The sequence below is a fragment of the Taudactylus pleione genome, unplaced genomic scaffold (genome assembly GCF_031769625.1).
Source record: "Taudactylus pleione unplaced genomic scaffold, aTauple2 ptg000535l, whole genome shotgun sequence".
NCBI classification, from domain to species: Eukaryota; Metazoa; Chordata; class Amphibia; order Anura; family Myobatrachidae; genus Taudactylus; species Taudactylus pleione.
In genome coordinates, this window is record NW_028284937.1 from 13,550,085 (window position 1) to 13,577,101 (window position 27,017).

A 27,017-nucleotide genomic window follows, 5' to 3' on the forward strand; every position below is an offset into this window, starting at 1 on the left:
TGGCCCTTTAAAGAAATGGATTGTTCAAAATGTTAATAATTTATATATTAAAAAAAGTACAACCATACAACACACATGAATAAGGAGGCCACACATAAAATTTGGCAATTAAAAACTAGGCAAACACACAGGGCAATAGCAAAATAACACTTTAGGCAAAACCATGCAGCCTTGACAAGTCTGGAACAAAAAACACAAACAGTAGATATTGACCTGCTTTAACACTGGATTTACGCAGTCCTGCAGACATCTGTGTGCAGCTCTGGCTTAAGAGTAATTGATCTGTAACCAATTTAAATTGTTTAGTTAAGTACCAAACACAAAAATATATAATTAAAAAAATACCTGCTCCCTTCTCAGTTGAAGGATTCATTGAATCAATTGTTCCAGCATTCAACCATTTGAGGTTGTAATTTATCGTGCAGCCGCTCCTCCCAGTCCAACCACTTTATTATCTTTACAGGACCACCACCTGTACCACGGGCATGGCGATATTCTTTGGCCATTTTTTCCTTGGTTTTATGCTTGCAATCCCTGTAGCGATGTTTGCAAACGTCCACAGCTTGGGGTGCATGACCTACAGTGCTGACTTTTTCAGAAATACGAAGCCAGATGGCTGTCTTCTCTCAGGGAGCTGTTGTCTGGCCCTTGTTACCTATGATCTTGTCATAGTTTTTTAAAACTTCTTCCACAAGACACAGGTTTTCAGTGTTGGTGAAGTGGATGGCTTTTCCACCTGCTGACGCACTTGCTGATTTAAGATCATCATTATGTGGCTGCTTTTTTGCCTTTACCACTGGTTTGCTTTTTTTCCTCAACAATTCCTTCTTCTTTTGATGTCTTTGTTCCTCGGGTACTTCAACGGGACTATAGGATGAACCAGAACCTTCAGTAGAAGAAGGTGTATTGGAAGGCTGCTGGCTTGACATTTCCAAAAAGGGTATTTAAAGTATATTCACATTGAATTTGACCTAACAATCAGAAGTTACATCAAATTTATTTATTAAAAACTGTATAGGGGGGTGGATTACCAAAAACTAAGATGATGGATGCATGAGATTACGAAGTGTATGTTGGCAAGATTGAAAAAGATTTTTAAAAAGTGTGTTTGGGTAAGTGATGTTTTTATAGGAGTAGTGTTCAATGTGATGGTTGTTTGCTGTATGGAATGTGTGTGAATGTTTTTGATATTTGTAAGGGCAAAATTAGAATATGCAAAATTGAAAACAAATGGAGTTATATAACAATTGGGTAGAGAAGTTTGGGGGAGAGGGAATTTACCATGGCTGGTCCAAGGCCTCTGGCCATAAAGAAATTGCAATGGGACTATACAATGCTTAGGAACATCAAATACAACCTTGCCCACATGGAGGCAAGGACCAGGCATAGCTGGTGCAGCTGCTGGCGCCTGTGTGTAGATTATGCCAGCTAATACTGATGCTGCCTAATGAAAATGAGTGGAGATGACCTGACTGCTTCAAAACAACTGCACAGCAGCAAACAGGGAGCGGACAGCAGGCCAAAAACCTGAGGCTGTTTTGGTGTAGGACTCTACAGGCAGCAATTAATGGTTATTTTGGTTTGCCCTATGGTGCACCATGCAACAGGATGCAGGCTGCAAGCCAGAGGCAGATAACACAGGTCCACCGCTAGAGTCTTGCAGAACCTAAATTTGGAAGCCTAGTTTGCCTGTGCTCAAGTAAATTAAGTCTGGAACTGTGAGAAGGGCAGGCTGCTGTGGTGCTGGCAGCTGGGAAAGGGGTGCTCTGCTGGGAATGGAGTGCTGGCTGAGGGTGGTTGCTGAGAACATGCTGTGCTGGAAAAGGTGTGTGATGTGCACAGTAAATGCTGTTGTGATGGGTGCTGAACTGGGAGAAGGGTGATGTGAGATGTGGGGTTAAGAGTGCTATGGTCTGTGTTGCCTTGGGTAAGGGGTGCTGAGGTGTTAGAGGGGTAAGGGATGTTATAATATGGACTGTGTTGGGTCAGGGGTGCTGTAATGTGTCATGTGCTGAGAGAGAGGTGCTGGGTGAGGTGCTCTGATCTATGTTGACAGAGGGGTGCAGTTTGTGTTTAGTGCTGCTGTGCTGGGTGATGAGTGATGTGTTTGGTTCTGTGCTGGGAGCCCAACACAATGGTGGAAGGGGCCACAGTACACTGAGACCACGACCCTTCAACAAACAAAGGAATTCTTGCTTTAAAACCATGGGTCTAAATGGAAAAACAATGAAGTAGCTCAGTAATGTTGTAAAAGCCATCAGAGCCATTTCTAAAGTTAGAAAAAAGAGACAGGGACTATCAGTGAGCAGGGGGGATTATTAATGAGGAGTGTGTGTGAGTGTGGTTAGTTTGTTGGGGTGTAAAACAGATAAATGTGCAGTGTGGGGCAAGTGGTGCAAATAACTTACCCATTTCCTCTCATGTACATATGCAGATTATGCGCGTGATTTAGTTACAATTGTATAGCGCGAAAAATGGGCATGCACATTGCAATAATAAGGCGCGAGTAATGCAAAATTTTGAAATAGGCGAGATTATTTATGAATACGCGTCCAATTGAATATGCCCCAAAAACTCTTAATTTGACACTTACCCTATGCCTTTTCGAACTTAGTCAGAAGTAAGTAGACATCACAAAGCAGTACTGGAAGATACCCATGACCAAGACTGCATTTCCGATGCCTGAGAGAATGTTTCTCTATTAAGTTACTATTTGGGCTTCCAGGAGCACTTGTTACATTCCAAAGAACCATGGATAAACTCCTGAATCCCCACAAGGCATAAGCAGCTCCATATCTAGATGACATGGTCATCTACTTTTAGGATTAAGAAACACACCTTAGGTATAGGCAGTCTTGGCATCTTTTAGGACATACTGCATTACTGTCAGTCTTGAGATGTGTGCTTTGGCCATGAAAGGTGTAAAATATCTGGGACATGTAGTTGGATAAGGGAAGGTCAAACCCCAAGTAGACAAAATAGAAGTCATAAAGAAAAATGGCCCAGGCCAGAGAGGAAGACTTAATTAAGGATATAGCCTGATAGGGTAATACCATCAGTTTGTTGAAGGCTTTGTCACTCAGACTTCTCATCTCACTGAACTGTTTAGGACAGTTTTAAAATATATATATTTACATTTTCCAGCACTGTGAACAATGTGCTCCACTCAAAGGCCACATCATTTGAGTTTGTGAGTTAAGTGAAGTGGTGGTTGGCAAAAAGAGCAGCTTGCCAAGGATTTCAGGGTGTCTGCAGACTCATACAGACAGAATTAAACAGTTGTACTTTCCTGCACATAGGGTATATATACACAGGAGAAGGTAATTGGTTTATTGTTGTGATAGTAAACTAATGTTTGGGGAGGAGGACAAAAAGAGATTATTGGGTAGATGCACTAAGCCTAGAATAGACATAGAGTGGAGAGATATAAAGTACCTACCAATCAGCTCCTAACTGTCGCTTTACAGACAGTATTTGAAAAATGACTGTTAGGAGCTTATTGATTGGTACTTTAGCTCTCTCCAAGGTTTAGTACATAGACCTATAAGTGTTGTAGAGTGGGCTAACCAACAATGAACTAGTTGGCCAGTCACAAGATAGTAGAGATTTGTGGTTCAGTTCTCCAGAAAACCAAATCCGCACAAATTTTGTGAATCCGGACAGATCAGAGTCATGGTTCTAATCTCCTAAAATCATCCGGATAAATCCGAGTTGTGGTTCTGATATTCTGGTGGTTTGCAATTCAGATTTTAAATCCAAATTTCCCATTTTGGATTGCAAAAATTATGTAATTTTAGCTGTTTTTAAAAACATTTTTTTATTATTATTATTATTATTATTATTATTATTATTATAAAAAAAAAATCTAGATCCAAAACCAAAACACTTGAGGGTGATTTCTGCAAAACCAAAAAACGAAGATGAATCCAGATCCAAAACATGGAGGTCAGCGCACATCTCTACTAGATAGGTGAATCCTTTGTAGCTAGCAACAGTGCCACTGGAATTTTTAAAACTGCTGGAAGTGAATTTGCTGAAACTCCAGCTGTTGCACTCCACAATCCTCTTTTTTAGTCACTGTTTCTACCATCCTGACCTTTTTATAAAGTTCAGCAAAGTGGATCTAAAAACCTATGTAAGCATTTTTTGACTTCCGCGCCTTTTACAATAAACATACACATGTATCCTCACTTGTTTTGTTTGATAGGATGTGTATCACCAGCTACATGTAAAACAATAGCTTTATGATACTGTGGGCCTGATTCAGAGCCGCTCGTAAGCGGCCGCTCGTTCGCTCCGAGCGATGTTCGCACATCTGCGCATGCGTATGGGTCGTAATGCGCATGCGCCAACCAGTCATTGCGGTAGGAAATCGTGTGTTCGCAAAATAGCGAGTGCCTGCTAATTTGAGTGACAGGATGAGGCGTTTGTGGGTGGTAACAGGGGAAGGTGCTTGAAAACGGGGAGTGGAGATCCGAACGCAGGCGTGCCAAACTGTCAAAACGGGCGTTTTAAGGGTGTGCATAATTAACAAAGCAACATCATCGACCACGTCACTTGATTGTCTCTTAGCCTGAACTGTTCGCATGATTGCGGTAGGAAAATCCAACCACAAGCACTGCAAGCAGTTCAGACGCCTTTTGATGTACTCGATTAATCTAATAATTAGCGGAGATGACGTATGATGCGAACGGCCAGGGGGCGTCTTTACAAAATAGCGAGCGCATATTTCGTTAGCTCACTCAGACATAGAGGTGTCAACAGACTGCAAAGAGCGAGCGCTCTATTAAAATATCCGGCCCCTTTTTCTGAACAGGCGAGCGCAAATAGCGTCCGGCTCTGAATCAGGCCCTGTATCCCTTGTATCGTTATACTTGGCTCTAACCAAACTATGGGCCTAATTTAGAGAATGATACAATGGCGATATTTTCGCAGATCGAACGATTGTTTGCCATGCACAAGTATATAAGCCACACTGTGCACAAGCTGTGATTGTCTTGCGATACCACATGCTCAGAGAACCCATTCGTAAAGTGATTGACAGATACAGTAGTCAACATTTGGGGGAGGTAATGGGGGGTGGTCACAGAAATGCAGGTGCGTTGGATCATTCAAATGCTGTTACATGTGCGTGCATAAATCAGCCATTGCAGAGCCCACTGCATGTCAGGAGAGCTGCAGTGTTTGCGGCTTGTCAGACCTGCTGCAAGGGCAAGATGGCTGCTTAATGTGCTTCGTAGTTACTGATATTTACGCAGGTAAGAGGTGTCATATGCAGATGAGAAGGCAGCAGTGAGCATCCTTATGCTGAGGTGATCTTTGTGGAAATATTAGCATGTATTCGCGGCTGTGTACCATGCAAAAGAGCAATTGCGAGTGCTTTAGCGTCCATTTCTAAATCAGGCCCTATATTCGTCCAGAAAGATAATTAAGCGAGGATACATCTGTAATACTAATAAACCCACTTTTTACTCTGCATCAAGTTAGTATGATCTCAAAGCTACAGGCTACCTATTGCCAGAATCAATTATTGCATTGGTAACATATACTGTCACTTGGGGGTATATTTACTAAGCTGTATTAGGAGATAAAGTGAACAGTGATAAGGTACCAGCCAATCAGCTCCTAACTGCCATGTCACAGGCTGTGTTTGAAAAATGGCAGTTAGGAGCTGGTTGGCTGGTACCTTATCACCGGAAATACAGAAGTTTTTATTAGAATAGCACTGATCTGTGTGGAAAAAATAGTGATGTCTGTAGAATGAGTGTAAAAAATTACACTTTCTGTGCAGTGCTGGCTGAATCTGGGCTGGTTGGAATATTATTGGCAAATGCCTACAAGTTGGTAGGTGGAGAGCTGTAGCTAGACTTTTTGGTGCCCTGTGCCAGAAAGAGCATTGGCACGCCCCTAATCTTTCAAAGGGACATAATGCACCCAAAAATGGGGAATTGCCTCATGGGGAAGGGCCAGGGAAGAGATAGGGGAGGCCAGGAGATGCAGGGTATGAAATAAGAGAAAGTTATAAGTGAGAATGATAATAAACAGAAATTTGATAGGCCCAAACAGCACCCTCTGACCTGTGGTGCCCTGTGCAATGGCACCGGCCGCACTACCCAAGCTACGGCCCTGGGTAGGTGCATAGCAGATGTGATTATTACCCTCTACCCTCTTGTGCTTTGCCCTACTGTATTTTCATTTATCTCTTACTCTCCTCTAGGGCAACCAACACTTGGCTGCTTATGTGGGTGTAAAGGTTGCTAATATAGCTATGTTTATTATGGGATGCAATCGGGAAGCTGGCTGACGTAAGCCCGATAGCTGGCTTCCCGACTGCTTTATCCTGGTGAGGGTTAAATGACAGGCATCTAAATCTAGATGCCAGTCATTTTTCCATTGCCGGCAGACCGGCACCTGTCATCCCGACCACAGGGATATGGGAGCCGCGAGCGGAGAGCGGCGGGGGGGAGGGTTAGGTTTAGGCTCCTGGGGGGTACTAAAGGGCCAGGCACCCCCCTGGGAGGGTTAGGCTAGGGGGAGGGAGGGTTAGGCACCCCCAGGGGGAGGTAAGGGTTAGACACCCCCCCCCGGGGGACTTAGGTTTAGGCAGTGGGGAAGGGGGGGTTAGGGTTAGGCACTTAGAAGAGGGATTAGGGATAGGCACAGGGGGGAACTTAGGGTTAGGGTTAGAGGGGTTAGGTTAGTAGATACTTACATAAGGACGATCGGGATTTCCAGCGCTGTTGGGCTTCCGCTGCAGGGATCTCTGCTTTTGTCTGCCTGTCGCTGCCGGGATTTGAACTCCCGGCCATGCGGCTGCCAGGATTTCATACCACTTCTGTTTATTATCCATGTCCGTGTCCTGCTTTGTATTGTATTGTATTGTATTGTAAGTTGCTGGTTACTTATTTGTTTATGTACTTTGTAAGGCGCTGCGGAACACTTGTGGCGCTATATAAATAAATGATAATAATAATAATGTGTTCAAGGAGGTTAGTCCTCATGTTGATTCCAAACCAGAGTGGGTAATATAGAATATAACAGGATACACGTGATAGAAGATAAACAGCAGTCAACATGATATGGTATAAATGATAATAATAATAATAGCATCAATCTCTCATGGGCTAAGTACTGCAAAGCTGTACAGAACTGTATTGCTCCAGTTACACAGTGACAGTCTTGTGAACATGCAGATCCTGTTATAAAGGCATGTAAGCAAGTTTTTCACCTGCAGTCTAATCAGTCTGACCTTTATGTCTGGTGATATTATTGGAACAGATAAGTCATGAATAATGACCCACAATATGTGCATTTGTTCATCTTGTATTGTAACATGCAAAAGTTAACTTTAGTTTTCAATATGAAATAGTTACATAAGATGCAAGGAGTGGAGAGTGCACTTATGCTGGAGCATTTTCCGGGGAGTTATAGAGCCTGTTTCTTACAACAAAAGCATTTGCTTTTACACATTTTTAGAGGTGTAGCAGATGAGATCTTAGTACATATTTTCAATGGGAAAACATTTACATTTTCCATATACAATGTATGTGGCCAATGTAGAGTACACCTTATGAGCCCCATGTAGAGTATTCCTCATGGGGCCCATGTAGAGGTAGTTGCATTTGCATCTTAAACATAAGCAGGAAAAGACACACATGAAAAGTGTTTTTATATTTTTGTGCTCAGTTGAACACAGCTCAAGATGCAACAAGTCCTATGACACTAGCACATGCATCATGTCTAACAATTGTATATATTTATGCTTTGTGATAGTATAGAGAAAGCATAAGGATGTAAAGTGATATGCCTTCACAGTGTTTAGTAGTAGTCCCTATTTCTTCACAATATAATAATTTATCAAAGTGTCAAATACAGTTTTAACAGTGTAAGCTCTCATGAGCAGGGCTCTCTTCCCTCAGGTGCTTTTCCTTCACTCACTTCTACCATTATCTCCTCCCCACTACCCGCAATAGCACCAAACCTTTGGGTTCTGCCACCCTACTGCTAATTTAAGTATTATGACTGCTGATGCAGCAATGTTTATAAACCATGTCCATATCTAAAATTTTCTGTACTGTAAGCAACTTTTTTCTTGTAGTGTTCATACTGTTTATGTACTTTATATAGCCAAGGAAGGGGAAGCTGGAAAAGCACTTGAGCACTAGGTATACACATATAACACAATAGATATTGTTATATCTACAATATTTACTTAAATGGACATCCACAATCAGGGAAACATAATCTCATACGTGGAGGTGCTCCCCAGAGAGTAATAATATATCGGCGAAGGCAAGTTTAAGAAAAAGAGACAAATTTTTTGGGGGGCACTCAGATAAAGAAAATAATTATAACATAAAAAATTACTTTTATTAGATATATATTAAAAGTGAGAAATTCTTGTAATTTCACACAACCCAAACAAGGTATTACAGTATAGGAATTAAAATCTACAAAAAAGAAGATCTATAAATAAGAGGAGAAAGCTGGTGAAATATGTTTATGTACTTTGTAAGGTACTGTGGAGCCCTTGTGGAACCATATAAATAAAGGATAATAATAATAATAATAATAATAATAATAATAATAATAATATACAATACACAATATAGAAGAGTTGGTTGACAGTGTCATTAATAAGTGATATATACCAGGGCCATAACTAGGGTAGTGCGACAGGGCACGGCAGGGCAGGAAGCACTATTTGGGCATGTAAATTTTCTGTTTATTATCATTCTCACTTGTAATTTCCTCTTCGCTATCTCCTCCCTGGCCCTTCCTCATAAGGCCATGGTCCTTTTATGGGTGCATGTCTTATGTCCCTATTTGAAAAATGAGGGGGGCGGACGCCAATGCTCTCTCTGGCACAGGGCACAAAAAGTCTAGTTACAAATATAATCAACCACAAACACTAACATAAAATATAAATGTAATGAGATTTAATTAAATATAAACATTTTGTGTGTTCCTTTATAAAAACAAATTGAATCTCTCTTCCCTCCACTGACCAAATGGTAAATTAACTCAATTATGACAGTAGATGAGCTTAACTATATAATATAGCAACCACACTAATGAATATAGAGCCATCAATGGGAGGGATCTCCAACTGTCCTCATTGTCACCATCATCATTGCATCTTGTTGCCACAGACCTCCAGCATCAGCAACAGATGTGTTTCATGACAGCAGTATATACGTCTGCATTCAGGTCTACCTCAGTCTCAATTAAGAGAATCTTTCTTTTCTAACAAACACAAAAAAATCCCAGACACAGTGTTCACCTTAAGTATAACATTAACCTTAAACAACTGGTTGAATGAAAAAGGGAAGATTTTCTAAAACTAAACTGCAAAAGACAACCTGCGCTGAGTTAAACTGATGAAATGAAAGTAAAGTATATATACTTTCTATCCTACCTATGCTTTGATAAAACTATCTTTGACACAGAAACGCGCCAGTAGCTACAGCGTGAAATCCTTTTTATTATATTGTTCACTGATTTCTGAACCAGCACCTGCACTTCATCTGGATAAATAGTGACAGTCTCACAAAATCTCCTGCCAACAGCGGTTAACCTGCTATATTTGGCCGCCCCCACAGTTACTGTATCTCTTGGATCTAAAAGTCATCAATGATTGTGCCATAAGCCTTCTACTGAATCAGGACTCAGGAGTTTACAAGAGGCTGACACTAGAAAGAGTTCATAATACCCATAGGCTTTTCTCATTTCGTTTTACTGACTTGATCCTAAAGTATGTGAAAGTGGTTGTACATTGGCAGTATACATACTAGTGCACTTTACAAACAGTGGTCTTATTGTATAAAATGGGTTGCATGAGTGCTGATTTATGGAATCTATTGTGATTCATATGAACAATATGGCTATATAACTTTTTAATTGCTAATTTCTTTCATACATTAATAAATTATATTTATTTAATTAGGTACTTCTAAAGTATTGCTATTTATACATGTACAGTATATATACTTTAATTTAATCAAGTTAACTTGTAAGAGTAAGACACAACTAAAGCTCATATGTGCGCAAAACAACATTAATAGACCTAATTTGACCACTTTACTGAAAATATTTAACAAATAATGGTAACACATTTAGTAAATAAAGTCTTAGGGGGGAATTCTATTAGCAGCAGTAATTTACCTTGCATTAATTGATTCCCCAGGGCTATTCAATAAACCCCGAAGTGCAGCAAGCATCTGGGATTTTTTCACCACTGCACAGGCAGAGAAAATAATCCCTGTTAATTAGTTGGTTAATGGGTGCTGCGACCCTCTTAATGCATGAATCCCTGAACTTTTTACAGGTCTGTATGTGAAAGCGTGGCCACCTGTGTTAACACCTATTAACACATCAATTTCACAGGTGTTAACAAAGGTATCGGGTAAAAACGAGAGTCTAATTGAATAGCCTTGGGCGATACAGCCCGAGGCTACCTCCCTTTTTCCTCTGTGAAGACTTTTCACGGCTAATTTAATTCCTCCCTTAGTGTACCCTCACTGATGTGACACAAACAAGATTTTGCTGAGCATTATTTTAAGGGGAAATGTTTAATACTATTATTAAGGACTGGGTGGTCTCAAAGTGTTATCAAGCTCGCCTTTAAATTGATGTCTTTACTCCTTTCCACATGTACATTTCGAACTTGGAAAATGGAAGATATTGTTTTATCATGCAATGACATACTGTATACTACAGTTTGTTCATAGAGGTAGCCAATTTGAGAGGCTACATTTTAGGCTTGTTAATCAATAGCATACAGGATTAAGTTTACATAAGATATATGCTCACTCTCACAGAGCCGTAGCTAGACTTTTTGGTGCCCTGTGCCAGAGAGAACCTTGGCGTCCCCCTCATTTTTTAAAGGGGCATGATGCACCTAAAAAAGGGGAATTACCTCATGGGGAAGGGCCAGGGAAGAGATAGGGGAGGCCAGGAGATGCTGGGGATGAAATAACAAGAAGTTATAAGTGAGAATGACAATAAACAGAAATTTGACAGGCCCAAACAGCGCCCCCTGACCTGTGGTGCCCTGTGCGATGGCACCGGCCGCACTACCCTAGCTACGGCCCTGCACTCTCATTCCTACCATATGACAGACATTTTACATTTGTTAGATGGTTTACTTATTTACTTATGGTTTACTTACTTAAATACCACTATGTTAACAGACTGATGTTTTGCTTGTATCATCAACTTTCAACAAACTTTTGTTCAAGAACTTCTGCCTGATATCCATCTCTAGGTAACCTAATTATACTTTTGGGCAGATTATAAAGTTTCTAACATATGTTGTTTAGTCATTTATAGTGTTTTGGAGAAGTATTCGGCAATAACATTCTTGCCATCTGCACCAGATGTTACATAGTTCTCCAGCCATGCAAGCCATATGACACTGCTTATGGATGGAGGTGAATTAATGTTCTAGGTTTCAATATCCAATGTGGATAATTTTCAAGGAGTAGATGTGCATTTTCAAGGACTTGTCAATCATTTCCCATGGAAATTAATTGGAGTGGAATCTGACTTATTTTATGGTCCTCAATAATAATTACAATAAAATACCAATACTAGTAATATAATAAGTGGTTTAATTTCATCCCAGTCAAGAAATTTCATAGTTTTATTAATCTTCTGCTAACCCATCTGTGCTTATCTCTAAATATGCATTGACAACTATTATTTAATTCCCATGTTAGCAATATTTGATCAAATGTATTCCTTATTTATGCACTTGCATATGTGTACACTTGCATGCCAGCATTTGTAGCGCCATATGTGTGTAGTATAAATGATGCCTCAATCTTGAAATAATAAGTGTTGACCCCATCATAACTTCTTGTTTTATATCAAATAGTATTGCCTCAGTTATAAAATAATACCTTTATATTGTACCAATATAAGTTAATAAAATAATATTGTCCCATTTATAAAGTAATACATTTATATTGGCTATGTAATCAAATGAATGAATTTAATATTAACTGCATAAAAAACAAATTATTGCCTTATATCAAGCACTGCTGTTGGGTCCCAATCACAAACCCAAAGCAGAATCAAGCCATGCTTTCCTTGATGAACTCACAAATGGGCTTTTCTAGCCATTCAAACACACAGATGTCATTATACTGTAGTGACAGGATGTAATCTGCTGTAGGATGACTAAGATTATCTGATCAAGGTTGGATGGAGAATGATATGGATGCTGTTTTTGTCTCCATGCTACAGGTATCCCTTAGTCGGAGGCTCATCTCCTGGCAAGGGATATCGCAGTGCCAAAAGCAATTCTCCACCTTATAGCTATACAATACAGGAGCTTGAAAAAATTATTCAACTCCCTAAAAGTTTAACTTTTTGACAAGATTTGTCAGTATTACAAATGACAGATAAACAAGTCTCCTTGTTCTGATGCTGAATTTGAAGAGATAGTCTTGTCTGGGCAGTGTCTGGATGGCATGATACATCTTTCATTTCCTCAGAATTGACCCAACAGTGCTCACTGGGATATCTAGTCACTTGCATATTATTTTGTAACCCTTTCTCTTGTGCTTGCCTATAATGGTATCATTAATTTTCTTCTAAAATTTTTTAGTCTTCATTTTTTACAGCTTCAAATGATGACAAATCTTATTTGAATTAAGGGATTTTATCCTAAAAGCTTACCTTTTTGAATGATTAGGTAGGGACTAATTGAAAGTCAGTTGTCAGTGCATTGTCTTTCATATATGTAAACTTGGAGCTTCCACAGCACTGAGGTTGAATACTTATACAAGCCACTGTGTATATGAATATTCATGATGTCATAATCTCTTTTTTGTTTCAACACTCTGAATGATAAAATAATATTTATTTTGTTTTAATAGAATAGGGTCCTCCTCTTGCAACCACATTTAATGTTTTAAATAGAGATGTGCATGTCCAGGTTGCTGGAAACACCCGAACCTGGGGTGCTCTGGTCTTCCCACCTAGTCTGTATTTCAGAATGAGGTAAAACATTATTATTTTTTTTTTCATCTTCATTGATCATTGACAAACAAAGTACAAACAACTGTCATTGACAAAAGTCCAAGTATACAATACAAAGCCAGATAATATAGCTTGTGACAAATAGTTGACTTCAGGGACATCTGCAATGGTGTGAATCAGGGATAGTAAAGAGAGAAAAAGCAGAAATTTCAACCAGGAACTCCAAAAGAGATTTAGTCTAAACTGTAATGAACTCACATTCCCAGTATATACAAGTTTAAACATAGGTAGTAACATACAGTAGGTTCTAGATATTGCACATGAAAAGGTGGTACGATTACTACGAGTTTCCATATTATACGAAGAAGTGAGTCTGAATAATTTCCTGCACGCATCTTTCATAGTGGGCGATAATATATGTATAGAAGGTAGCCACGTGTTAAAAATTATATTGTAGGAAATAAAGCCATTGGAGTTGGGTCTGGCGCTATCCTTTGGGATAGGATTGTTTTTTTGTGGCTGCCACCAGCTTAGTAAGCAATAGGCAAATACCTTTAGAATAACCGGGTGTGGCAGTTTTAGAATATGTGGTCCAAAATGCCCACATCTTGGAGATTTGGAAATCAATGTGCAGTGTTATTTATATAGTTTGGGAGATCTCTCCATAAAATCTGTACCTAGGGGCACTACCACAAACAGTGCACATTATCCGCATTAGGAGTGTGGCATTTTTAACAGGAGTAAATTTACTAAGAATCGAGTCTGATCGAGTTTTTTTTTCAAGTCGATTAGCACCGCCAAAACCCAGGTGATTTGAGGCTTCTGAAACTCACATATTTACTAAGAAGTCAGTTTAGCTTAGAGTGAGTTGACTGATGGTGCAGCAGATCGAGATTTCTCCCCCAAGTAGCAAGTTTTGAAGGAGATTACTAACCTGTCATTGCTGTGTCTTCTCTCTGTCTAACTCTCCCGAACAAGCAGCCTGCACATATTAGTGAGATATGAGAAGGCTGCCTGTGTTATACCTGTAAAAAAGGGTTAAATGTTTTTAAAAAAATGACGTAGGGTCCCCCCCTAAGAGCATAATCAGCCCCAGGCTGCTCAGCCAGTCCTGGTTCCTAAAATTATGGGGGGGGAATGTATAGGGTTCCCCCATAACTTAGGAACCAGCACCTGGCTGCAGTGCCAGTACTGGATTTAAATATAGGGGGAAAAATGCGTAGGTGTCCCCCTATATTTAAAACCAGCACCGGACCCAAACCGGCTGGGGTGTAATGCCACAGCCATGAGACCCTATCAGCGGGTCCCCCCAGCCAAAGCATTATCACCTCAAGCCAGTCAGCCCAAGCCGGGGATCTCTGGGGAGGTGGGTACCTTCCAAAGAAGGGATCCCCCTCTACTGCAATCCCAGATTTAGGCTGATGCCTGGGGTTTTTCCCCGCACCCCTGGGCTGTGGGTACAGGGGTAATAATTGTGAAAATAGTTCAAAACTATTGTATTTTACAGTGGAACTACAGGTGCCAGCAGGCAGCCAGCACCCATACCCCCACTGTAAAATAAATAGTAAAAAAACCACAGTACACACACACACTGTATACAGTATAATTTAATGCATACACCTATCCCACTCACACATACTTACCTGCTTCCATCTGCTACTTCTCCATGTATAATTTAATGGGAAGTACAAAGCCAACTTGGGATCTGTAAAATATAATAAGAGATCATCAGCAAATGCAGAGAATTTCACCTCTGTCTGTCCAATTTTGATACCTACCCATCACTTTATGGCAATAAAGTATCTCAGTAAAGGATCTAAAGCTAAGTTAAATTAAAGTGGGGACAACAGTGAGCCCTGTCTAGTTCCCCAAGTGAGATAAAAGGAGCAAAATTTTAATGAGTTAAAAGAAAGAAATGCTGTGGGGTTATAATAGAGCATGTTAAAAAAATTAATCAATTCCAGGCGAAATCTCTGATAGTGAAATATTTGTGTCAATAGAGACCAACACTCTGTCAAATGCATTGTTTGCATCAAAATAGACTACTAGATTGTCAGTTTCCTTTTGACAATATGTTTAAGCAATGCCACCACCAGTGTACAAATATAAGGATAAGGAAACCAGTCTGTACTGGTTGTAACATTTTGGGTAGCAGTAGCTGAATACGTAGGACCAGTATCTTAGAGAATATTTAACAGGGACATTGGCCTTTACAAGGAGACCAAGACAGGGTCCTTATCTGGTTTAAGTAGAAGTATAATTCGGCCTATGTTAAAATGTGGGGGAGCTGGCTTACCACTAAGGATGCAGTTGTACAATGTTAACAAATGTCGAATAATATGTGGGGCAAGTAATTTAAAATAGGAAGCCGTTAAATCCATCTGGGCCTGGCGTTTTGCCTGAAGGTAGTGATTTAATTACTAATGAAAGCTCAAGTTCCGTCACAGTTGAACAGAGTATTTCCCTATCTTCATTATTAAGTTTATAGAGGCCAGCTTGTCTCAGAAAGTCCATACCTTCGGAAGGTGCATCAGGAGGGGCATGGTATAAAGTTTCAAAATAATGGAGAAAAGCATCTTTTATTTGTCTGGGACCATAGTAGAGGTGATAGGAGACACTGCTATTGAAATTATATGTTTAGGAGTCCTAGTAGAGCATTCCATGTTCCCTAGGAGTTTGCCAGGATGATTTCCCTACCGAAAATATTTCTTTTTCTAATTGTGTACTGAGCTTGTCCAGTGGATAAGGTATCATAAAGAGCCTTCGTTTCTTTATAGGTACACTCAGAAGGGTTATTTAATAAGGCCAAGTAGGACAAGGTGACTGCATTACTATCCTGGTGGAATCTCTGCTGAAGTCTTTGCTTTATATAAGATACATACTGTATGATAACAAATGACATCTCATTACCGGTTTTAAGGCTTGCCAAAATAAATTAATATCTTTACTATTGACCAAGTTATCAGCAAAATAGTTTTGAAAATGTTGGACTAGCTGTTGTTGGAAATCCTCAGTTATTCTGTGACGCAATGCTTACGACAGCTACCAATAAGTGTGAGAATAAATTGTACGAGTGAGAGTAGGGGTATTCTTGGGATACTGGGTGTAAGTAACGCCAGGATCCACTTATCAGAATGATTCCATTAATAGTGATAGACTGGATGGAGCACCCCTCCCTCCCCTAACCTGGTGAGGACTCCAGCGTGTCCAGTGGCATATCTATAGCCACATTTAGATCACCACCTATAATTAAAACATCCTCTGGCCATTCTTGCAGAATCGTATATATAGCTGAGAAGAATGATTCATTGGGGCCAGTGGGAGCATAAATACAAACAAGGCAAATTTTCCGGTTCTATTTTTACCTTTAAAAATAAAAATCTTCCCTCTGGATCTGCCTTTTCCTCTAGTATCTCATATGTAAGACCTGTACTAAATAAAATCACCACTCCTCGTGACTTAGTTTTGAATGAGGCACTTCTATAGTCCTGTACCCATGAATCTTTCAAGGTATTTGTGTCACCTGTTTTCCATTGGGATTCTTGTTGAAAATCTACATCCGGAAAAATCTTTTTGAGATGTCATAACACCTTTTTCCTCTTAACTGGAGTGTTTAAACCCTCCGCATTCCAAGATACAAATGTCAAGGAATGCTTAGTGTGAGAGCCTGGAGGTCTCATCTGATCTGTGGCAAACATCAGCCCACCCTTCCCTTGTTATTAGTAATTGGAGAAACATTGTGTCTGATCCCCACAACTTGTCCCAGCGAGCAGGCGAGGGGGAACATATGGCAAATCCCTGATAAAATCTAAGTCGATAAAAAAACAACATAAAATATAGTGGAAAAAATAACTAAATTTATACGAATATTGTCCAATCCATCATAGTTTTTCATTTTCCGAATGCAGTATGGTACAAACATGTGTGTGTATATGCATAACATGATAAGAATGAGAACACCTGAAGTAGCGAAACATATGGAGCAAAATGACCACCAAAATATTACTACAAAGGCCTATTAGGAACTGCAAAATCTTAAATAGCAATTATATTTCAAGTATTAACATACTGGAGGATAAGAAGAGCACAAGTCTTATAGACATATACTTGGCAAATTCAGTCGATCAGTCATTTCCATCTTGAGCACATTGAGGAGACATTGAGTTCACAGTTTGAAGAAAGTGTGCCGCCTTAGGCTACGGCACATACTTTGGAAAAATGGGCGTGGTCACAAGGGGTGTGGCCACTGAAAAATAGGTCATGTCAACATGACACACACCCCTTTGTCTTCACTGGGAACATTTCTTTCCATATGCACCTTAATGCAGTGCCCTTTATACAGACCCCCCTATGCAGTGCCCCTAGTAGTGATCCACACATACAGTGCCCCCAATAGTGATCCCCCATATGCAGGCCCCCAGAAGTAATCCCCACATGCAGTGCCCCTTATACAGTGTCCTCAGGAGTGATCCCCCTTATGCAGGCCCCCAGTACTGCCACTTATACAGTGCCCCCAGTAGTTGTCCCACTTAAGCAGACCCCCAGTAATTATCCTTCCTATGCAGTGCCCTCTGTAGTGGTTCTCCCTTTTCAGTGCCCCCTGTAGTGGTCCCTCCTGTGCAGTGCCCCCAGCAGTAAGCCCCTTATATAGTGCCCCCAGTAGTAGGCCAACCTATACAGTGCCCTATATATAGTGCCCCCAGTAGTAGTCCCCATGATACAGTGCCCCCTGTAGTAGTCACCCCCGGTGCCCCCCATGTAGTCCCCAGTAGTGGTCCCCCCAATACAGTTCCCCCAGTAGTAGTCCCCTCCTTAGTAGTAGTCCCCAGTAGTGGTTCCCCCCTTCTGAGGCAGTGCCCCCAGCAGCCAGTGGTGGTGCCTCCCCCCCAGCAGATACACACATAAAATAAGAAAGAAAAAACACTTACCTGAATTCCCGCTCCTGCTGCAGCCATCAGCTACTCTGTTTGCCCAGGCTGACCCACTCTGCATGTCTCCCATTACCCACTGCAGGAGCCGGAAGATGGAGCTCATGAGTGAGCTCCAGCCCGGCTCCGGCAGTGGGCACAGCAGTCAATGAGAGTTTGTGTGACTCTCATTGATTGTTAATCAGTGGCGGGTGCACCGGCTCTAAGCACAGTCTAGTAGGTCCGTCGCCCGAAGCGCAGCTCTGTTTCTTCCCGCTAATGCTATTGGGTAAGCACACAGGGGGAGGGGAGGGACACGGCCATGCAGCATAGGATGGTGCTGAGCGCAAGGAAGCCTAGCACCGGTCCTGCTGCTTTTTAAAACAAACACACAGCTGCCAGCCCCTAAGTTATGCCACTGGCTTCAATATAACTGGATGTGGGCACTGTTGAGAGGATTGGGCAGTGCTTAAAGTGGTCCTAGAGACATGGTGGAACTCAACTATGAAGGGTAAATTTTAATACCAAAAATTGTAATATTGTCAACATACCATACGCATTTGCAAGGAAAGGCTCAGACCATGGCCTTTCTTTGTGAGTGTTGGTCCTGCTACTGCTGTTTCATGCACTAGAATGTATATTGCAAAAGCTCAGGCATCTTCTTTAACCTAGCAATCAACACCTAGCTCTGAGTTTAGATGTGCTCTGAGTCTAGATGTGTCACCTTTAAAACAGGCAAATCAGTGCACAAAAAGAACATTAAGGCTGAAGAACAAACTATTGTGTGTTCATAAACTTCAGAGATCCCTGAGGAGAGTCTAAGGGTGTCAACAAGTGCTATGTGTGAGTCTAACATTTCTGACACTGTAACCGTAGAGAAGCCGCCTTTGAACATTTCTGAACCCTCTGCAAATGTGTGGATGTGTAGTAGTAAAAGTAATAATAAATTATTATGAAAGTGCAACAGGATGAGGGGGATAGTTGTGCATCTGACGCCAGGGGTGGATTGGGTCGCTGGGACACCGGGCTGGTTCCTGCTGGGCCTGTGTCCCTCAGTGGCTGGCTGCCGCCCTGCACCTACAAACCCCTGCTGCCGAGATCAGAGATGAGCTCCGATCGGACATCTCTACAAGTTAAGCTGCGCATGCAAAAGGCTGACGGGGGAGCAGCTGGCTCCTCCCACAAGCCTTTGCGGAGCCAGTCAGTCACCGCTGACTGCTCCACCTCCGTCCAGCCCATCTGTGGCCCGGCTCAACTCCCAGCCCCTGCTTCCAAGAAATCAGCCTGCAGTGATGCCGCGGCTGAGACAAGCAAGCGGAGCTACAGGTAAATGGCGTTGGGGGGTTTCGGGGGGGGTTGAGACACACAGTGGCTGGGGGGGTTGAGACACACAATGGTTGGGGGGGTGCTGAGACACACAGTGGCTGGGGGTGGTTGAGACACAGTGGCTGTGGGGGGTTTGAGACACACAGTGGCTTGGGGAGTTGAGACACACAGTGGCTGGGGGGGTGTTGAGACACACAGTGGCTGGGGGAGGCATGTTGAGACACAGTGGCTGGGGGGGGTTGAGACACACAGTGGCTGGGGGGCTGGCTGAGACACACAGTTGCAGGGGGGATTGAGGCTGGGGCACACAGGAGATGAGATGCACAAGGGCTTGTTGTGGGAATGAGGCTGACATACTTTGGGGGGCTGGTGTATACAGGGGCTGCTGAGACACGGGCTGGTGTATACAGGGGCTGCTGAGACACAGGGGCTGGTGTATACAGGGGCTGCTGAGACACGGGCTGGTGTACACAGGGGCTGCTGAGACACAGGGGCTGGTGTATACAGGGGCTGCTGAGACACAGGGGTTGGTGTATACAGGAGCAGCTGTGACACAGGGGCTGGTGTATACAGGGGCTGGTGTATACAGGGGCTGCTGAGACACAAGGGTTGGTGTATACAGAAGCTGCTGAGACACAGGGGCTGGTGTATACAGGGGCAGCTGAGACAGATAGGCTGGTGTATACAGGGGCTGCTGAGACACAGGGACTGGTGTATACAGGGGCTGGTGTATACAGGGGCTGCTGAGACACAGGGGTTGGTGTATGCAGGGGCTGCTGAGACACAGGGGTTGGTGTATACAGGGGCTGCTGAGACACAGGGCCTGGTGTATACAGGAGCTGCTAAGACACATTGGCTGGTGTATACAGGGGCGGCTGAGACAGATAGGCTGGTGTATACACGGGTGGCTGAGACACATAGGCTGGTGTATGCAGGGGCTGCTGAGACACAGGGACTGGTGTATACAGGAGCTGCTGAGACACAGGGGCTGGTGTATACAGGGGCGGCTGAGACAGATAGGCTGGTGTATACAGGGGCAGCTGAGACAGATAGGCTGGTGTATACAGTTGCTGCTGTATACAGGGGCTGCTGAGACACAGGGACTGGTGTATACAGGGGCTGGTGAGACACAGGGACTGGTGTATACAGGAGCTGCTGAGACACAGGGGCTGGTGTATACAGGGGCGGCTGAGGCAGATAGGCTGGTGTATACAGGGGCAGCTGAGACAGATAGGCTGGTGTATACAGGGGCTGCTGAGACACAGGGGCTGGTGTATACAGGGGCTGCTGAGACACAGGGGCTGGTGTATACAGGGGCTGCTGAGACACAGGGGCTGGTGTATACAGGGGCTGCTGAGACACAGGGACTGGTGTATACAGGGGCAGCTGAGACAGATAGGCTGGTGTATACAGGGGCGGCTGAGATACAGGGGCTGCTGAGACACAGGGACTGGTGTATACAGGAGCTGCTTAGTCACATTGGTAGGTGTATACAGGGACGGCTAAGACAGATAGGCTGATGTATACAGGGGCGGCTGAGACAGATAGGCTGGTGTATACAGGAGCTGCTGAGACACAGGGACTGATGTATACAGGAGCTGCTGAGACACGGGCTGGTGTATACAGGGGCGGCTGAGACAGATAGGCTGGTGTATACAGGGGCGGCTGAGACTGATAGGCTGGTGTATACAGGGGCTGCTGAGACACAGGGGCTGGTGTATACAGGGGCTGCTGAGACACAGGGGCTGGTGTATACAGTGGCGGCTGAGACAGATAGGCTGGTGTATACAGGGGCGGCTGAGACACAGGGGCTGATGTATAAAGGGGCTGCTGAGACACAGGGGTTGGTGTATACAGGGGCTGCTGAGACACAGAGACTGGTGTATACTGGAGCTGCTAAGACACATTGGCCTGTGTATACAGGGGTGGCTGAGACAGATAGGCTGGTGTATACAGGGGCTGCTGAGATACAGGGACTGGTGTATACAGAAGCTGCTGAGACACAGGGGCTGGTGTATACAGGGGTGGCTGAGACAGATATGCTGGTGTATACAAGGGCAGCTGAGACAGATAGGCTGGTGTATACAGGGGCTGCTGAGACACAGGGGCTGGTGTATACAGAGGCTGCTGAGAGACAGGGACTGGTGTGTACAGGTGCTGGTGTATACAGGGGCTGCTGAGACACAGGGGTTGGTGTATACAGGGGCTGCTGAGACACAGGGGTTGGTGTATACAGTGGCTGCTGAGACACAGGGACTGGTGTATACAGGAGCTGCTGAGACACATTGGTAGGTGTATACAGGGGTGGCTAAGACTGATAGGCTGGTGTATACAGGGGCTGCTGAGACACAGGGGCTGGTGTATACAGGGGCTGCTGAGACACAGGGGCTGGTGTATACAGGGGTGGCTGAGACAGATAGGCTGGTGTATACAGGGGCTGCTGAGACACAGGGGCTGGTGTATACAGGGGCTGCTGAGACACAGGGGCTGGTGTATACAGGGGCGGCTGAGACAGATAGGCTGTTGTATACAGGGGCTGCTGAGACACAGGGGCTGGTGTATACAGGGGCTGCTGAGACACAGGGGCTGGTGTATAAATGGGTGGCTGAGACAGATAGGCTGGTGTATACAGGGGAGGCTGAGACACAGGGACTGGTGTATACAGGGGTGGCTGAGACACAGGGGCTGGTGTATACAGCGGCTGCTGAGACACGGGCTGGTGTATACAGGGGCTGCTGAGACACAGGGGCTGGTGTATACAGGGGCTGCTGAGACACAGGGGTTGGTGTATACAAGAGCAGCTGTGACACAGGGGCTGGTGTATACAGGGGCTGGTGTAAACAGGGGCTGCTGAGACACAAGGGTTGGTGTATACAGGAGCTGCTGAGACACAGGGGCTGGTGTATACAGGGGCAGCTGAGACAGATAGGCTGATGTATACAGGGGCTGCTGAGACACAGGGACTGGTGTATACAGGGGCTGCTGAGACACAGGGGTTGGTGTATGCAGGGGCTGCTGAGACACAGGGGTTGGTGTATACAGGGGCTGCTGAGACACAGGGCCTGGTGTATACAGGAGCTGCTAAGACACATTGGCTGGTGTATACAGGGGCGGCTGAGACACATTGGCTGGTGTATACACGGGTGGCTGAGACACATAGGCTGGTGTATGCAGGAGCTGCTGAGACACAGGGACTGGTGTATACAGGGGCAGCTGAGACAGATAGGCTGGTGTATACAGGGGCTGCTGTATACAGGGGCTGCTGAGACACAGGGACTGGTGTATACAGGGGCTGGTGAGACACAGGGACTGGTGTATACAGGAGCTGCTGAGACACAGGGGCTGGTGTATACAGGGGCGGCTGAGGCAGATAGGCTGGTGTAAACAGGGGCAGCTGAGACAGATAGGCTGGTGTATACAGGGGCTGCTGAGGCAGAGGGGCTGGTGTATACAGGGGCTACTGAGACACAGGGGCTGGTGTATACAGGGGCTGCTGAGACACAGGGGTTGGTGTATACAGGGGCTGCTTGGACACAGGGACTGGTGTATACAGGGTCAGCTGAGACAGATAGGCTGGTGTATACAGGGGCGGCTGAGATACAGGGGCTGCTGAGACACAGGGACTGGTGTATACAGGAGCTGCTGAGACACATTGGTAGGTGTATACAGGGACGGCTAAGACAGATAGGCTGATGTATACAGGGGCGGCTGAGACAGATAGGCTGGTGTATACAGAAGCTGCTGAGACACAGGGACTGATGTATACAGGAGCTGCTGAGACACGGGCTGGTGTATACAGGGGCGGCTGAGACAGATAGGCTGGTGTATACAGGGGCGGCTGAGACTGATAGGCTGGTGTATACAGGGGCTGCTGAGACACAGGGGCTGGTGTATACAGGGGCTGCTGAGACACAGGGGCTGGTGTATACAGGGGCGGCTGAGACAGATAGGCTGGTGTATACAGGGGCGGCTGAGACACAGGGGCTGATGTATAAAGGGGCTGCTGAGACACAGGGGTTGGTGTATACAGGGGCTGCTGAGACACAGAGACTGGTGTATACTGAAGCTGCTAAGACACATTGGCCTGTGTATACAGGGGCGGCTGAGACAGATAGGCTGGTGTATACAGGGGCGGCTGAGACAGATAGGCTGGTGTATACAGGGGTGGCTGAGACAGATAGGCTGGTGTATACAGGGGCTGCTGAGATACAGGGACTGGTGTATACAGAAGCTGCTGAGACACAGGGGCTGGTGTATACAGGGGTGGCTGAGACAGATATGCTGGTGTAAACAGGGGCAGCTGAGACAGATAGGCTGGTGTATACAGGGGCTGCTGAGACACAGAGGCTGGTGTATACAGAGGCTGCTGAGAGACAGGGACTGGTGTATACAGGTGCTGGTGTATACAGGGGCTGCTGAGACACAGGGGTTGGTGTATACAGGGGCTGCTGAGACACAGGGGTTGGTGTATACAGTGGCTGCTGAGACACAGGGACTGGTGTATACAGGAGCTGCTGAGACATATTGGTAGGTGTATACAGGGGTGGCTAAGACAGATAGGCTGGTGTATACAGGGGCTGCTGAGACACAGGGGCTGGTGTATACAGGGGCTGCTGAGACACAGGGGCTGGTGTATACAGGGGTGGCTGAGACAGATAGGCTGGTGTATACAGGGGCTGCTGAGACACAGGGGCTGGTGTATACAGGGGCTGCTGAGACACAGGGGCTGGAGAATACAGGGGCGGCTGAGACAGATAGGCTGTTGTATACAGGGGCTGCTGAGACACAGGGGCTGGTGTATACAGGGGCTGCTGAGACACAGGGGCTGGTGTATACATTGGTGGCTGAGACAGATAGGCTGGTGTATACAGGGGAGGCTGAGACACAGGGACAGGTGTATACAGGGGTCGCTGAGACACAGGGGTTGGTGTATACAGGGGCTGCTGAGACACGGGCTGGTGTATACAGGGGCTGCTGAGACATAGGGGCTGGTGTATACAGGGGCTGCTGAGACACAGGGGCTGGTGTATACAGGAGCAGCTGTGACACAGGGCCTGGTGTATACAGGGGCTGGTGTATACAGGGGCTGCTGAGACACAAGGGTTGGTGTATACACGAGCTGCTGAGACACAGGGGCGGGTGTATACAGGGGCAGCTGAGACAGATAGGCTGGTGTATACAGGGGCTGCTGAGACACAGGGACTGGTGTATACAGGGGCTGGTGTATACAGGGGCTGCTGAGACACAGGGGTTGGTGTATGCAGGGGCTGCTGAGACACAGGGGTTGGTGTATACAGGGGCTGCTGAGACACAGGGCATGGTGTATACAGGAGCTGCTAAGACACATTGGCTGGTGTATACAGGGGCGGCTGAGACAGATAGGCTGATGTATATAGGAGCGGCTGAGACAGATAGGCTGGTGTATACACGGGTGGCTGAGACACATAGGCTGGTGTATGCAGGGGCTGCTGAGACACAGGGACTGGTGTATACAGGAGCTGCTGAGACACAGGGGCTGGTGTATACAGGGGCGGCTGAGACAGATAGGCTGGTGTATACAGGGGCAACTGAGACAGATAGGCTGGTGTATGCAGGGGCTGCTGAGACACAGGGACTGGTGTATACAGGGGCTGGTGAGACACAGGGACTGGTGTATACAGGGGTGGCTGAGACAGATAGGCTGGTGTATACAGGGGCGGCTGAGTCACAGGGGCTGATGTATAAAGGGGCTGCTGAGACACAGGGGTTGGTGTATACTGGAGCTGCTGAGACACAGAGACTGGTGTATACTGGAGCTGCTAAGACACATTGGCCTGTGTATACAGGGGCGGCTGAGACAGATAGGCTGGTGTATACAGGGGCTGCTGAGATACAGGGACTGGTGTATACAGAAGCTGCTGAGACACAGGGGCTGGTGTATACAGGGGTGGCTGAGACAGATATGCTGGTGTATACAGGGGCAGCTGAGACAGATAGGCTGGTGTATACAGGGGCTGCTGAGACACAGGGGCTGGTGTATACAGAGGCTGCTGAGAGACAGGGACTGGTGTATACAGGTGCTGGTGTATACAGGGGCTGCTGAGACACAGGGGTTGGTGTATACAGGGGCTGCTGAGACACAGGGGTTGGTGTATACAGTGGCTGCTGAGACACAGGGACTGGTGTATACAGGAGCTGCTGAGACACATTGGTAGGTGTATACAGGGGTGGCTAAGACAGATAGGCTGGTGTATACAGGGGCTGCTGAGACACAGGGGCTGGTGTATACAGGGGCTGCTGAGACACAGGGGCTGGTGTATACAGGGGTGGCTGAGACAGATAGGCTGGTGTATACAGGGGCTGCTGAGACACAGGGGCTGGTGTATACAGGGGCTGCTGAGACACAGGGGCTGGTGTATACAGGGGCGGCTGAGACAGATAGGCTGTTGTATACAGGGGCTGCTGAGACACAGGGGCTGCTGAGACACAGGGGCTGGTGTATACAGGGGTGGCTGAGACAGATAGGCTGGTGTATACAGGGGAGGCTGAGACACAGGGACTGGTGTATACAGGGGTGGCTGAGACACAGGGTTTGGTGTATACAGGGGCTGCTGAGACACGGGCTGGTGTATACAGGGGCTGGTGGGATTGAGGCTGACTTTGGGGCTTGTGTACACAGTGGCTGCTGAGGCACACAGGTGCTGGGGAATGGGGTTGAGACACACTGAGTCTGGTGGAATGGGTCTGAGAGACACACACTGGGTCTAGGGGAATGGGTCTGAGAAATTAGACTGAGACACACTGGGGTTGGGGGAATGAGGCTGAGAGCTACAGGTGGACCTGGGTATGGAGAGACGCAGGGGTCCTGGAGAGACATATGGGATCCTGGAGAGAGACATGGAGGCCTGGAGATGGAGACATACAGGCAGCCTAGAGATCCACAAGGGACCTGGAGAACCACAGGGGGCCTGAGGATGGAGAGACGTAAGGGGGTCTGGAGTAACACGGTGGCCTGAAAAGACACAGAAATTGTTTGATAAGGGAAATCCACATTTTGTCCTGCACAAACACTTCTGTTACTACACATTATCTGGCTATGATGATGACATTGGTTATATTACCACGTAAACAGGCATCTTCCATACAGTGTGACCTACATGAATAATGAATACTGGTTGAAGACGCTGCCCAGTGAGCCTCAAATTCTTCAGAGTTTCCCTGTTGCAGAGATGCCGCCATATATTGTAGGTAAGAAAAAAGACTTCCAAACTGACTGGCCTGTACCTAGTGTAGAGGGATGGGGGTCCCCAAAAAGAGTGCATCATTCACCAAGATTTCTTTTTCCGACCCTGCTCCCTGCAGTGGCTTGCAAAAGCCCTTCCAGGCCCTAAAGGTGCATACACACCTGCACGATATCGGCCTGATTTGACCCATTTAGCCAAATCAGAATGACAAATCGGGCAGATCGTACAGTGTGTATGCCCAATTTGCGCGTACCCGCGGTCGCATGTGATATCATGCGATTGGCTGTGCTGCACAGTCAATCACATGATATCGCATGTAAGCCTGTACATGTTAATGAAGGACGGAACAGTGATTGTTCTGTCTTTCATTAAATCTTTCAAGTGTGTACCGGCAATTATGCGATGTCCAGGGTAAAGGCAAATCGTCCTGAACATCGGCACGATTGCCGGTCATTTAGGTGTGTACCCAGCCTTAGACGAGGGAGTATCCTGCCCTCCTCCACAGACCCCGTCCCCTCAACAGACCCGCCACCTCAATAGACCCACCCCCATAAGGGCTGCTTCCAGAAATTCC